This window comes from Ursus maritimus, unplaced genomic scaffold (assembly GCF_017311325.1).
Source record: "Ursus maritimus isolate PB19 unplaced genomic scaffold, ASM1731132v1 scaffold_7, whole genome shotgun sequence".
NCBI lineage: Eukaryota > Metazoa > Chordata > Mammalia > Carnivora > Ursidae > Ursus > Ursus maritimus.
The window spans coordinates 28,456,291-28,466,806 of record NW_024426885.1 but is presented as its reverse complement, the minus strand read 5'-3'; the positions used below and the strand labels follow the sequence as shown (position 1 = coordinate 28,466,806).

At 44.6% G+C, this 10,516-nt stretch overlaps 1 pseudogene; it reads left to right on the top strand.

The window, feature by feature from the left end:
- Positions 1–3,572: 3,572 nt before the first annotated feature.
- Positions 3,573–4,449, top strand: LOC103658877 (annotated as a pseudogene).
- Positions 4,450–10,516: the final 6,067 nt, after the last annotated feature.

Sequence of the window (10,516 nt, the reverse complement as noted above, 5' to 3'; positions counted from 1 at the left end):
AGCCACATTGTTTATTAATTGATGCCTCAGGACTTCAAGTCTGAGATTGTCTTGCTATTTTTTTCTTTATTCCTGCTACCTAGCAAATAAGTGTTTGTTGAATGAATAAATGAAGACATTTAGTAAAATCCAATAATAATAGTAATAATGTATAATGACAATAAGAAAGGGTGATGAACTTCTGGGTCCAATACAAAAAGCAAATGAAAATGGTCATTGAAGGAATTCTGTGTGCGCAATGTAAATACAATCACATCATCACCAGAAGAAAACATGTATTAACTTCCCACAATGCAAAAATAACTACGCTACCTTCTCAGTCTAGAGAGCAAAGAATAGTCATAATTCCTACCCTGAGGGAGCTTACAAATTAATGGAGAAAACAATACCCCAGCTTACTCAATAGAAATATTTGAGAACAGTTACGTACAGACTGGCGTGAGAAAGACGGCGTGTCAGAAATCGTGCTGGCAAGTTGGAGGCTAGGTGGGGCTACTCAGGAAACATAAAATTCCTTCTCATCAACTACAATTCATTGAGGCTGATTCTCCCTGATCATGGGGAGGAGAAGATGAAATTAAGACTGAAAATGAGTTTGTGATTGAGAATAAATGAAGTTGAAGTGGAAACGAAGAGCAATAAGGGAGTGGAGGCTAAAAAGGAAGTAGAGGCCGAGGTTGAGGAATGAATGGGGCTGGGTCACCTCTACCTTCTGGGATATTTTTCTAAAAGGGATGGTGGATGGATTTCCTTTAGTACTTGAGTATACTGAGCATATCACTCATCCTGGGATAATAAAACTTCATTCCCCCATACAATCTACCACCCCGCTTTTCTAGGACCTTACATGTGGTAATATACATAAAACATGTCTTGTCATGCCTGGCACTTAGTAGGTACTCAATAAATTGTGGGTGGCTGCCTTCCTCATCTATTTATCTGATGAATGCTTTCATGAAAATTCTACAGATTTTCTTCTCTGTCCTTGTCTTGTTAATTGTCCATGGCTGTTAGTCCTTGTTCAGACTCTGCCATTGATTCACCATATGACCTTAGGCAAAACTCACGTTCTCTCTGAGCAAGAAAATGGGGATGATGTCTGTCCAATATACTGCCCGGGCTGGCTAGGAGGCTAGGACGTGTGAAAGCACCAAGAAATGCGTTCATTGCCCAGCGAATCTGGAGTATTAGGATTAAGCCGTCTTTGTATCACTCCCCCAAAGAGTACGTCCATCACCCAGAGGCTGAGGTAAGGCTGGCGAAGACTGAGTACCTTTAGTGACCTAATTACTGCGCAGCCCCCCCCTCCGCCCCGGGGGTGGTTTCACCAGCTCCGTGGTGCTTCCGTGGTGCTTCCGTGGGGGAGATTTGTGTCCCAGGGTGTTTGATCCTTTTAAATACAGTTCAAATAAAATTAAACTGCAGTTGCAATTTGAAGTTAGAAAAGCGGAGGGAATCAAATGGTTCACAAGTATTTATCAAGTAATCACAGAGATCCTTATAAATACTCATCAAAAATGAACATAACCTCTCACTTCCAGAAGTTGGGAGGTGATTCCAAGTTGATAAAAAAGACAAGGCCACCAGTTATAAGCACACACACATGCACACAGACATCCATGTTCAGAGACACAGAAAGGGTCATGCTTATTTTCAGATGGAAAAACAGATTCAAGACCTCAGGAAAATATTCTGTCAAATACCCCAGGGGGCAGGGGATTAGACGGTGATGGACATAAAATTCAGTTTCTGTCCTCTACCCACAAGCATGCTAAGAACAAAAAATGGAGTTGATCCCTCCATGAGATGGTTAAAATGTGTTTGTCTTGTTTTGTTTGTTTTGTTTTGTTTTGAACGCCATTATGCCATGACTTCATTGGGATTGGATCCCAGCAGCTCAGGTCCTTTCTGCTGGTTCTCATGAAAGTGTGATTCTCTGGGAGGAGCAGGCTGGTGCCTTTCTCTTCAGCCTCCTCCTTTTTCTCGTCATTTTCCTTCACACACGTCAGGAAGCTACCTCAGCTCTTGGAGTGTTTAATATGCTGAACACATACATTAATTTTGGGGGCAAGAATCATGCCCTTGTTCATTATGACAATGCCAGCAACAAGCTGGATAACTCTGTAAGCTCTTCTAGTTCTGCCACAGTAACATTTGTGGGACGGGTGCCCGTTCCCTTGACAGTGACAATATCACCTTTCTTGTAGATTCCCACGTATGTGGCCCAACAAACAACTCCATGCTTCCTCAAAGGCCTTAAGAACATAAAATGGGTACCTCTCCTCTCTCCCTCTGTGATGATCATTTTGGCAAATTACTGGAAGATGGTGGTTCCGACCCCCCTTAACCCCCCCCAAAAAGCAGATACAGTTTTAACATAGCTCATAGGGTTAGAATCACATATAATAAAAACTATGCTTGAGGGGCGCCTGGGTGGCACAGCGGTTAAGCGTCTGCCTTCGGCTCAGGGCGTGATCCCGGCGTTGTGGGATCGAGCCCCACGTCAGGCTCCTCTGCTATGAGCCTGCTTCTTCCTCTTCCACTCCCCCTGCTTGTGTTCCCTCTCTCGCTGGCTATCTCTGTCGAAAAAAATAAATAAAATCTTTTAATAAAAAAAAAAACTATGCTTGAAAAGTCCTTAAATAGGCCATAAAGTAGAATAGCTGTGCCCACACTTCCATGTTTCTCTAAAGACATACCCGCAGGTCGCCCTAGCCAGTTAAAGTATCTTTAAACCCCAGGATCACACCCACTGCAGCACGGTGCTTACCGTAGGACAGGCACCTGGCAATGAGACCACAGGAGCTAAGAACAGACTCACCTCTCCGGTTTCACTTCCTTTTGGGACAGAATCAACCCTAGCGTTTTAAGTCCCAGCTCTCTACTCTGGCAAACAATAAAACAAACAATAAAATACATCTATCTTAAGTACACAGTTTGACGAGTTTGACAAATGTATACACTCATTTGACCACCACCACATTGAAAGGATAGAACATTGGGGTGCCTGAGTGGCTCAGTCCATTGAACGTCAGACTTGATTTCAGCTCAGGTCATGATCTTGGGGGTCATGGGATCCAGCCCCACGTCGGCCTCTGTACTCAGTGGGGAGTCTGCGTGAGATTCTCTCCCTCTGCCCCTCCCTTCACACATGAACTCTCTCTCTCTCTGTCAAATAAATAAATAGATTTTTATTTTTTATTTTATTTTTGTTCAAGATTTTATTTATTTATTTGACAGAGAGAGACAGCCAGGGAGAGAGGGAACACAAGCAGGGGGAGTGGGAGAGGAAGAAGCAGGCTCCAAGCGGAGGAGCCTGATGCGGGGCTCGATTCCAGAACACCGGGATCACGCCCTGAGCCGAAGGCAGACACTTAACAACTGAGCCACCCAGGTGCCCCAATAAATAAATTTTTAAAAAATAAAATAAAAGGATAGAACATCACCATCCCCCCTCGAAAGTTCTGTTGGGCCCCATTGCAGTAAATTCCCACTCCTAACATTAGATAACTATTAATATGCTTCTCTTTTCAAATGTCTTCTAGAATTTCATATAAATGGAATCATACAGGATGTACTCTTGTATGAAAATGACCCATTTAAACAAGGGTTTAACCCATTCATAGAAATACAATGATTGTTATAGGTGGTAAAGTCTTTGAATGTAACTTAAAGGGGAAAGAAATAGTCTGACAATTGAGGAGGGAAGCTGTTCTGTAAATACAGGGCAAACTGCTGATCTTTTAAGATAGGAGAATCAGCTGATAATCAAGCTCAGGGGACCTCGATAAGACCAACTTCGGGAGAAGAATGGCTTGGGATGGAGCTTTGTGGAAGAATAAGGCAGATGAAATCCATTCAGGAGGACGTGGAGGAAGGAAGGAGGGAAGTAGAAAACGCCTGGAAATCAGTGTCAAACCTTATTTCCAGTCCTGATTTTTGTCGCTAAGAAGCCACATGACTGAAGACTATCTTCAAAGCTGTCCCTGAGTTTACAGCTGTGAGAACAGGGCAGCCCAGAAAGCCAGGAGTGGAGATGGATCCTGCAGGAGAAAGTTCATCACAGTGGATGACCTAAAGCGATACCTGTATAAAAAAATTACCAAGTGTTGAAGGGCTCCATGCAATCGTTGTGTCAGATAGAGACGGAGTGCGTGGGTTGAAGAGGCCAATGGTAATGTTCCAGGGCGTGCTTTGAGAGCTGGTTGCCTATCTACCTTTGCCCTTGCAACAGACCAAGGAAGCAAACTGGGACTTTCAAAAGACAAAAGTATCATCTGTTATGATAATACCCACCAGGCAGTTCAATTCAATCGTTTACCTTTGGGGGGGCGTTTCATAGCCAGCAGCAAATCCGACACAGGACTCACTGTCAGCCTAGAAAGGCAGCTTGCTCCGTTATTTGAAGAATTGAGACAAGTCGTGGATGTCTCTTAATCTGGCCGTGGTTTTGATGTATACCTTATTTTCATTATAGCAGACACAGTACCAATCCGGCAGTCTTTAGACCACAACAATATTTGTACCCATGTACTCAAGAAAGGGCCCCTTTCCCCACCTTACACTAAAGAAAGAGCTTCAGATAGATACAATCTATGGACAGATTGATTGTTCTCTTTTCTTGTATAGAGTCTTTTCTTAAGTTAGTGAGATCTGGGGATACCACAGAAATGGTTCAGGACGTCACAGCTCCCATGGGCTTAGTCCAGTCACCAAATATGCATGGGACCTCTATTCAGTGGGTCAGAATCAAAATGGTACTTTGGTCCACTTGTGCCATGAAGTGTCCCTATTATATAGTATGCCCGGGACTGCAGAATGAAGCAGACCTGTTTTATTATGAATAATAATGAGGTCATATTTTTCTTAATCTCGTTTTATTTCTTTGCATTTAGTGCGAGGAACATAAAATGGCTTAGTAAAAGTAATGAAGACAGTACAATCAAAAAAAAAAAAAGAAAGAAAAAGAGCCACATGACTTTAGGCAATTCACGTGCCCTGGTTTCCTCGTCTGTATAATAAAGGCATCAGACTACGGACATGATTTCTGAGTAGCTACATTATTAGATGTAAGTTTCGTGAAGGCAGGGACTTTGTCTTTTATTGCAGTGACCCCAGCACCTAACAAAATACTAGCACTTTATAAAAATTTATTGAATGAATGAATCATCTAAGGTCTCTCTGGCACCTTACTACTTTGGACAGAATCGTCTGATACGGTGTTGGTTCCTTAGCCCCTGCCAGCCCCCAATAGTAATTGGGCCCCTGTCTTGGCCCAAACAAGCTCTTTGCCACAAAACTCATGTACGTGTGGAGACTAAAGGTTAATCTTGCCCACCCACTAAAAGCCATTGAGACCAACACTTCCCATATACTCGAAGGGAGAAACTGTCTCCAGCCTCCCAGGAGAACCAAAGGTAGAGGACAAAATGTGGAAAGATGTGACCCTAGAATCTGCGGCAGTAAAACTCATGGCATATGGATCTTCTAATGGGGTTCACTTAGTGGACAAATGAGGCTGAAAGGTCAGGTGTGAGACCTTCCAGAGTTAATAAGATGGTTGTAAGCATGGTTTTCCTTGGCTTCACAGCTTTCATTCTAAAAGTTTGGTGGTCTCTGCCACATGGCAGAAGACCTTATCCCAAAGGCTGCAAACTCAGATGCCCTCAGGGGCTGGATGAGTGCTGGCTGAAGGGGGTTGGGACTATGCCAAGATAGAATGAGACAAGTAAGTGTGAAGACCTGGACAGGGCACGCTCAAACTTAAAAAAAAAAAAAAATCAAATGCACTTTTTACATGTTGTGCTGTCAAAAATATTGCTTCCAGAATTAAGCTTCTGGGTTACCAGTTTGCAATCCAGGTGTCTCTTCATGACTAATGATGGCAGGAGCCTCTCAATGGCAGCTCTTTGAAAAGCCCTGTACATAGTAGGAGTGGAAGGAACACTTCTTGAAGTACCAAGTTGCAGTGACAGACTGGGGTTTCACTGGGCTGAACAATATGGTGGACTGAGTGCCTTTCATACCTCTTCTCTCCACCTTGCTTCCCAGGAAAGTGCCTACTCCAGTGCTGGCTGTTTATTCTTTTCCACACTTACAGCCTAGTCGCCTTGAAGCAAACCTGGCTTCAGCGGGTTGAAAACACTCCAGTTCTCTCTGTCATGCCCCTCTCCCTCTTTCTCTCCCTCTCTTTCCCTCTCCCCCCCTCCTTCCCTCCTCAGCATGACCTCTTCCTCTGAGGGCAGAAGCTGGGTCATTTTACTCCCCATTCCTTCATCCACTCCATGATTTGTCATCCCAGCGTTCTCTTCTGTAACATTCTAAGTTCGCGCTCCTCTTTCTACTGTAAAAACTACCCAGTAGACCTGGTCACACAAAGGTATTGACTCAATACGTTACTCCTCTAGGAATGTTTAGTTGCAAAGGGGGTATAAGGGCAATACTGAAAGCAAAGGCAATGAAAAAAACGGATCTTTGGCCGGTTGACCTTCAGGTGACCCTCAGATCACAGCAGGACCTTCGGCTTGTCCGTGGAATAAGATGGTGAAGAGTCAGGGAAACTTTGTGCTAGGAAGTGGGAAGAACAAAGCTGAACTGGCAGAAGGTTTAGCAGCTGTTCACTTAGGGTCACATTTCAGGTTTGCTTCTTCCTAGAAGATCTTGGGCAAATTACTTAACCTATCTATGCTCAGTTTCCCCATCTCTAAGACGGAGATCATAGCAGTACCTACCTCATACGTTGCTGTGAGAGTTCAAAGAGTTAGTACATCCAAAGTCCAAGAGCATGCTAGAATTCAATGAGCTTTAGCTATTATTGTCTGCAAAGTAGGAGCAGTGCCTGCTTTATAGAATTGGAGAATTAGATGGGTACTGGTGTTAAGGCAGGCAACACAGTACTTAGCACACAGTAAATGCTCAATAAATTCCTATTGCTATTACAATAGATATGTGATAGGCTGAATTATGGCCATCAAAAATATCCAGGTCCTAATCTCTGAAACCTACGAATGTTACCCTATATGGCAAAAGAGACTTTGCAGGATCCTTTTTTCTTTTTTAAGATTTTATTTATTTATATGAGAGAGAGAACAAGCATGAGCAGGGGTGGGGGAAGGGTAGAGAGAGAGGGAGAAGCAGACTCCCCACTGAACAGGGAGCCCGATGCAGGGCTCAATCCCAGGACCTGGGATCATGACCTGAGCCGAAGGCAGCCTCTTAACCCACTGAGTCACCCAGGCGCCCTTTCAGGATCTTGAAATGGGGAGATTACTCTAGATTATCCAGGTGGGTCCTTAATGTAATCACAAGTGTCCTGTAAGAACCCAATTCAAAAATGAGGAAATGACTTGAATAGACATTTTTCCGAAGAAGATATTTAAACGGCCCATAAGCACCTTGCTCAATAGCATTGATCATCAGAGACATCAAATCAAAACTCCTACAGTGACATGCCACCACACTCATACCCAGTAGCGTGACTACTATCAAAACAATGGAAAGAAACAAGTGTTGGTAAGGACTTGGAAAAATTGAATCTCTTGTACACTGTTGTTGAGAATGTAAAATGGTATAGCTGCTGCGGAAAACAGCATAATTGTTCCTCAAAAAAATAAATATAGAATTACCCTGTGATCCAGCAATTCCACTTCTGGGTATATACTCAAAAGAATTGAAAGCACAGTCTCAAGGAGATTATCTGCACACCCATGTTCACAGCAACCCAAGCGTCCATCGCCAGATGAATGGATAAGCAGAGTGTGGTGTAGACATACACAATGGAGTAGTATTCAGCCTTAAAAGGAAGGAAATTTTGACACATACTGTAACATGGATGAACCTTGAGGACATTATGCTAAGTGAAATGAGCCAGCCACAGAAAGACAAATACTGTATGACTCCACTTACATAAGACACTTAAGAGTTGTCAAATGTATACAGACAGAAAGCAGAATGGTGGTTGCCAGCGGCTGGGAAAAGTGGGAGATGGGGAGTTAGTGTTTAATGGGTATAGAGTTTCAGTTTTACAAGATGAAAAGAGATACAGAGATGGATGGTGGGGACGGGGGCACAGCATTATAAATGTATTTGTCACTCAGCTGTAGGCTCAAAAATGGCTGAGATAGCAAGTTATATTATGTGTATTTTACCACAGTAAAAAATAATAATAATAATTGAGGGGGAAAACGGAGGCAGTGGGAGATGAGACCACAGAAGCAAAGGCAAGCAGATGGAGAGAGAGAAGCCGCTGTCCTGCCGGCTTGCAGGCTGGAGGTCGGGGCTGCAAGCCAAGGACTGGCTGCAAGCCGTGTGGCCGGGACGCACGAGGACTGGATTATCCCCTGGAGCCTCCAGACGGCACCAGCCCTACCAGAATCCTGGCCTTCACCCCATGAGACTCAGTTCAGACTTCTGGTTTCCAGAAATATCAGAGAATACATTTCTGTTGTTCAAAGCCACTCAATGTGTAGTTTGTCAGGGTAGCCATAGGGAACTGATACAGAGCGCTCATTAAAATAAATAAATCCTGAGTCTCTTTTATAGCCTAGCACGGTCTTCAGGGAAGTGAGAGGAATACGAATCCGTAGAGGTAACCAGAAATGTTAGCACTCTTGGGGAAACTCACTCTCATACCTCTCTTGACCGCGGGTATCCAGTTAAACTGTCTTTTCGCCCTGGGTTTGGAAGGAGGGAAAGGAGTCCATACTCCCAATCTATTTGTAGCAGTGTGAAAGCCAACAGCCAAAATGGTCGTTTTTGCAGTTAAAAAAAAATAAAACAAAACAATGGCGTTTGTTATTTCTTTTTTAAATGCATCAGCAGGGCCCGTGGAGAAGGTCTGGAAAATGACAGCTAAGATTAGCTCCCAAGCTCCCCACCGAGACCTTGAGTGGCTGTCAGCTCTGCAGGGAGCAGCAGCAAACCCTCACGCAAATGGCCTATAAAAAAGGCCTTGTCAGAGGCACCTTGACCTGCCAGGGCTTCTCTGGTACTCGGATTCCCAGCGGCCCTCCCAGGGTTACGCTCCCTTGCATGATGTATTTCCCCTGCCTTTTTTAGAGCTGCATTATGCTTGCTCCAGGAAACAGCCTCTTCCTTCTCATAAACACAGCCTTGGGTTCCTGACCAAGCACCCTGCCACTCCACAGCTCCTCGTTCATCCATCACACTTTGCTGTCACCCTGGCCGCGATTGTGGAGAACTGGTCTAATTCCAGAGGTGAACCCAGGGTGGGGAGAAGGAAGGGGAAAGCCCTGGGAGCAGCTGAGGGTCACACACACCCCAGTTCCAGCCTGCTGATGAATTCCCTGGAAGCTGACTCGCCGGCACAGTGAGCAAGCCTTTCCGATGACCCAGTGGGTCTGATGGAAAATTCTTGATAAGGTCACCACCAGAGTGAGGCTTGGCGTCTCTACTCCCTTGGCTGAGTGCAGTGCCCAGGGATAGGATAGAACAGAGACCTTATGGAGAGACTGGGGAGACCTAGTGAAAAGCCCTGGCTCCTTATAAGCAAGGTAGAAATGCTTAAGGGGGGGATTTGAAGGGTCGACGTGACCCACCCCCAAATATACACTCCATTGGCTCTGGCGGTGCACCTGGAATGCCCACCAATGGCTTCAGGAGAGCTTATATTTATTGAGTGCCTCCTGACAGACACTATTCTCAGTGCTTCATTCAATTTGCACCACCGTCCCGTCAAGGAGGTACCCTTATTGTCTGGTTTACGGATGAGGAAATTAGGGCTCAGAGATGTTAAGTAAGTTGCCAAAGGTCACAGAGCTGCTAAGTCACGGAGCCAGTGTCTACATGTCCAACATTATGCTATCCTACTTTCCAGGGGCAGTTACACATTGAAGTCAGGACTTCTCCCCACCATGGGTTCACCTCAGGAGTTGGCCCAGTTCTCCGCAATCATAGCCAAGGGCATTGAGGGCACCTTCCAGGGAGCCGAAAATGTTCTATATCAGACTGTAGATAGCGGCTACCCAGGTACACACTGCATAACGATTCATTAACCTGCATACTTAAGATCTGTGCACTTTCCTGTGTGTGTGTTATACCTTATGTAAACACACACATTCTCTCCCCTCTCTCTCTCTCTCCCTCTCTCTCTCTCTCTCTCTCTCTCTCTCTCTCTCGTCTCTTTTCTTTCTCCTTTCTCCCTCTCCCTCCCTCCCTCCCGCCACTCTCTCTCTCATTATTACCAGAACCGTGGTAATAAGAACATTTTGAAGCACACAAGCTACGTAGGACATTGGGTGGTGGAGGGCAAAGAGCCTTGTTTTATAACCTCTTGCCAGTACTTTTGTTTAGGAAGAAGGTAGTTTAAATGAACAACAGCAGATTTGAATGTAATATGTACTTGCAAGAGAACAGAAGCTGGGACTTGGAGGTGCAGGGAGACAGAAAGCAGTGAGCCATTACTTTGTCCTGGTTTGAGCAAGTGACACCTTATGCTCCTCTGGGTGATGGAACGATATTTGTTGATTTTATCCATACTTCATCCCATTCGCAACCC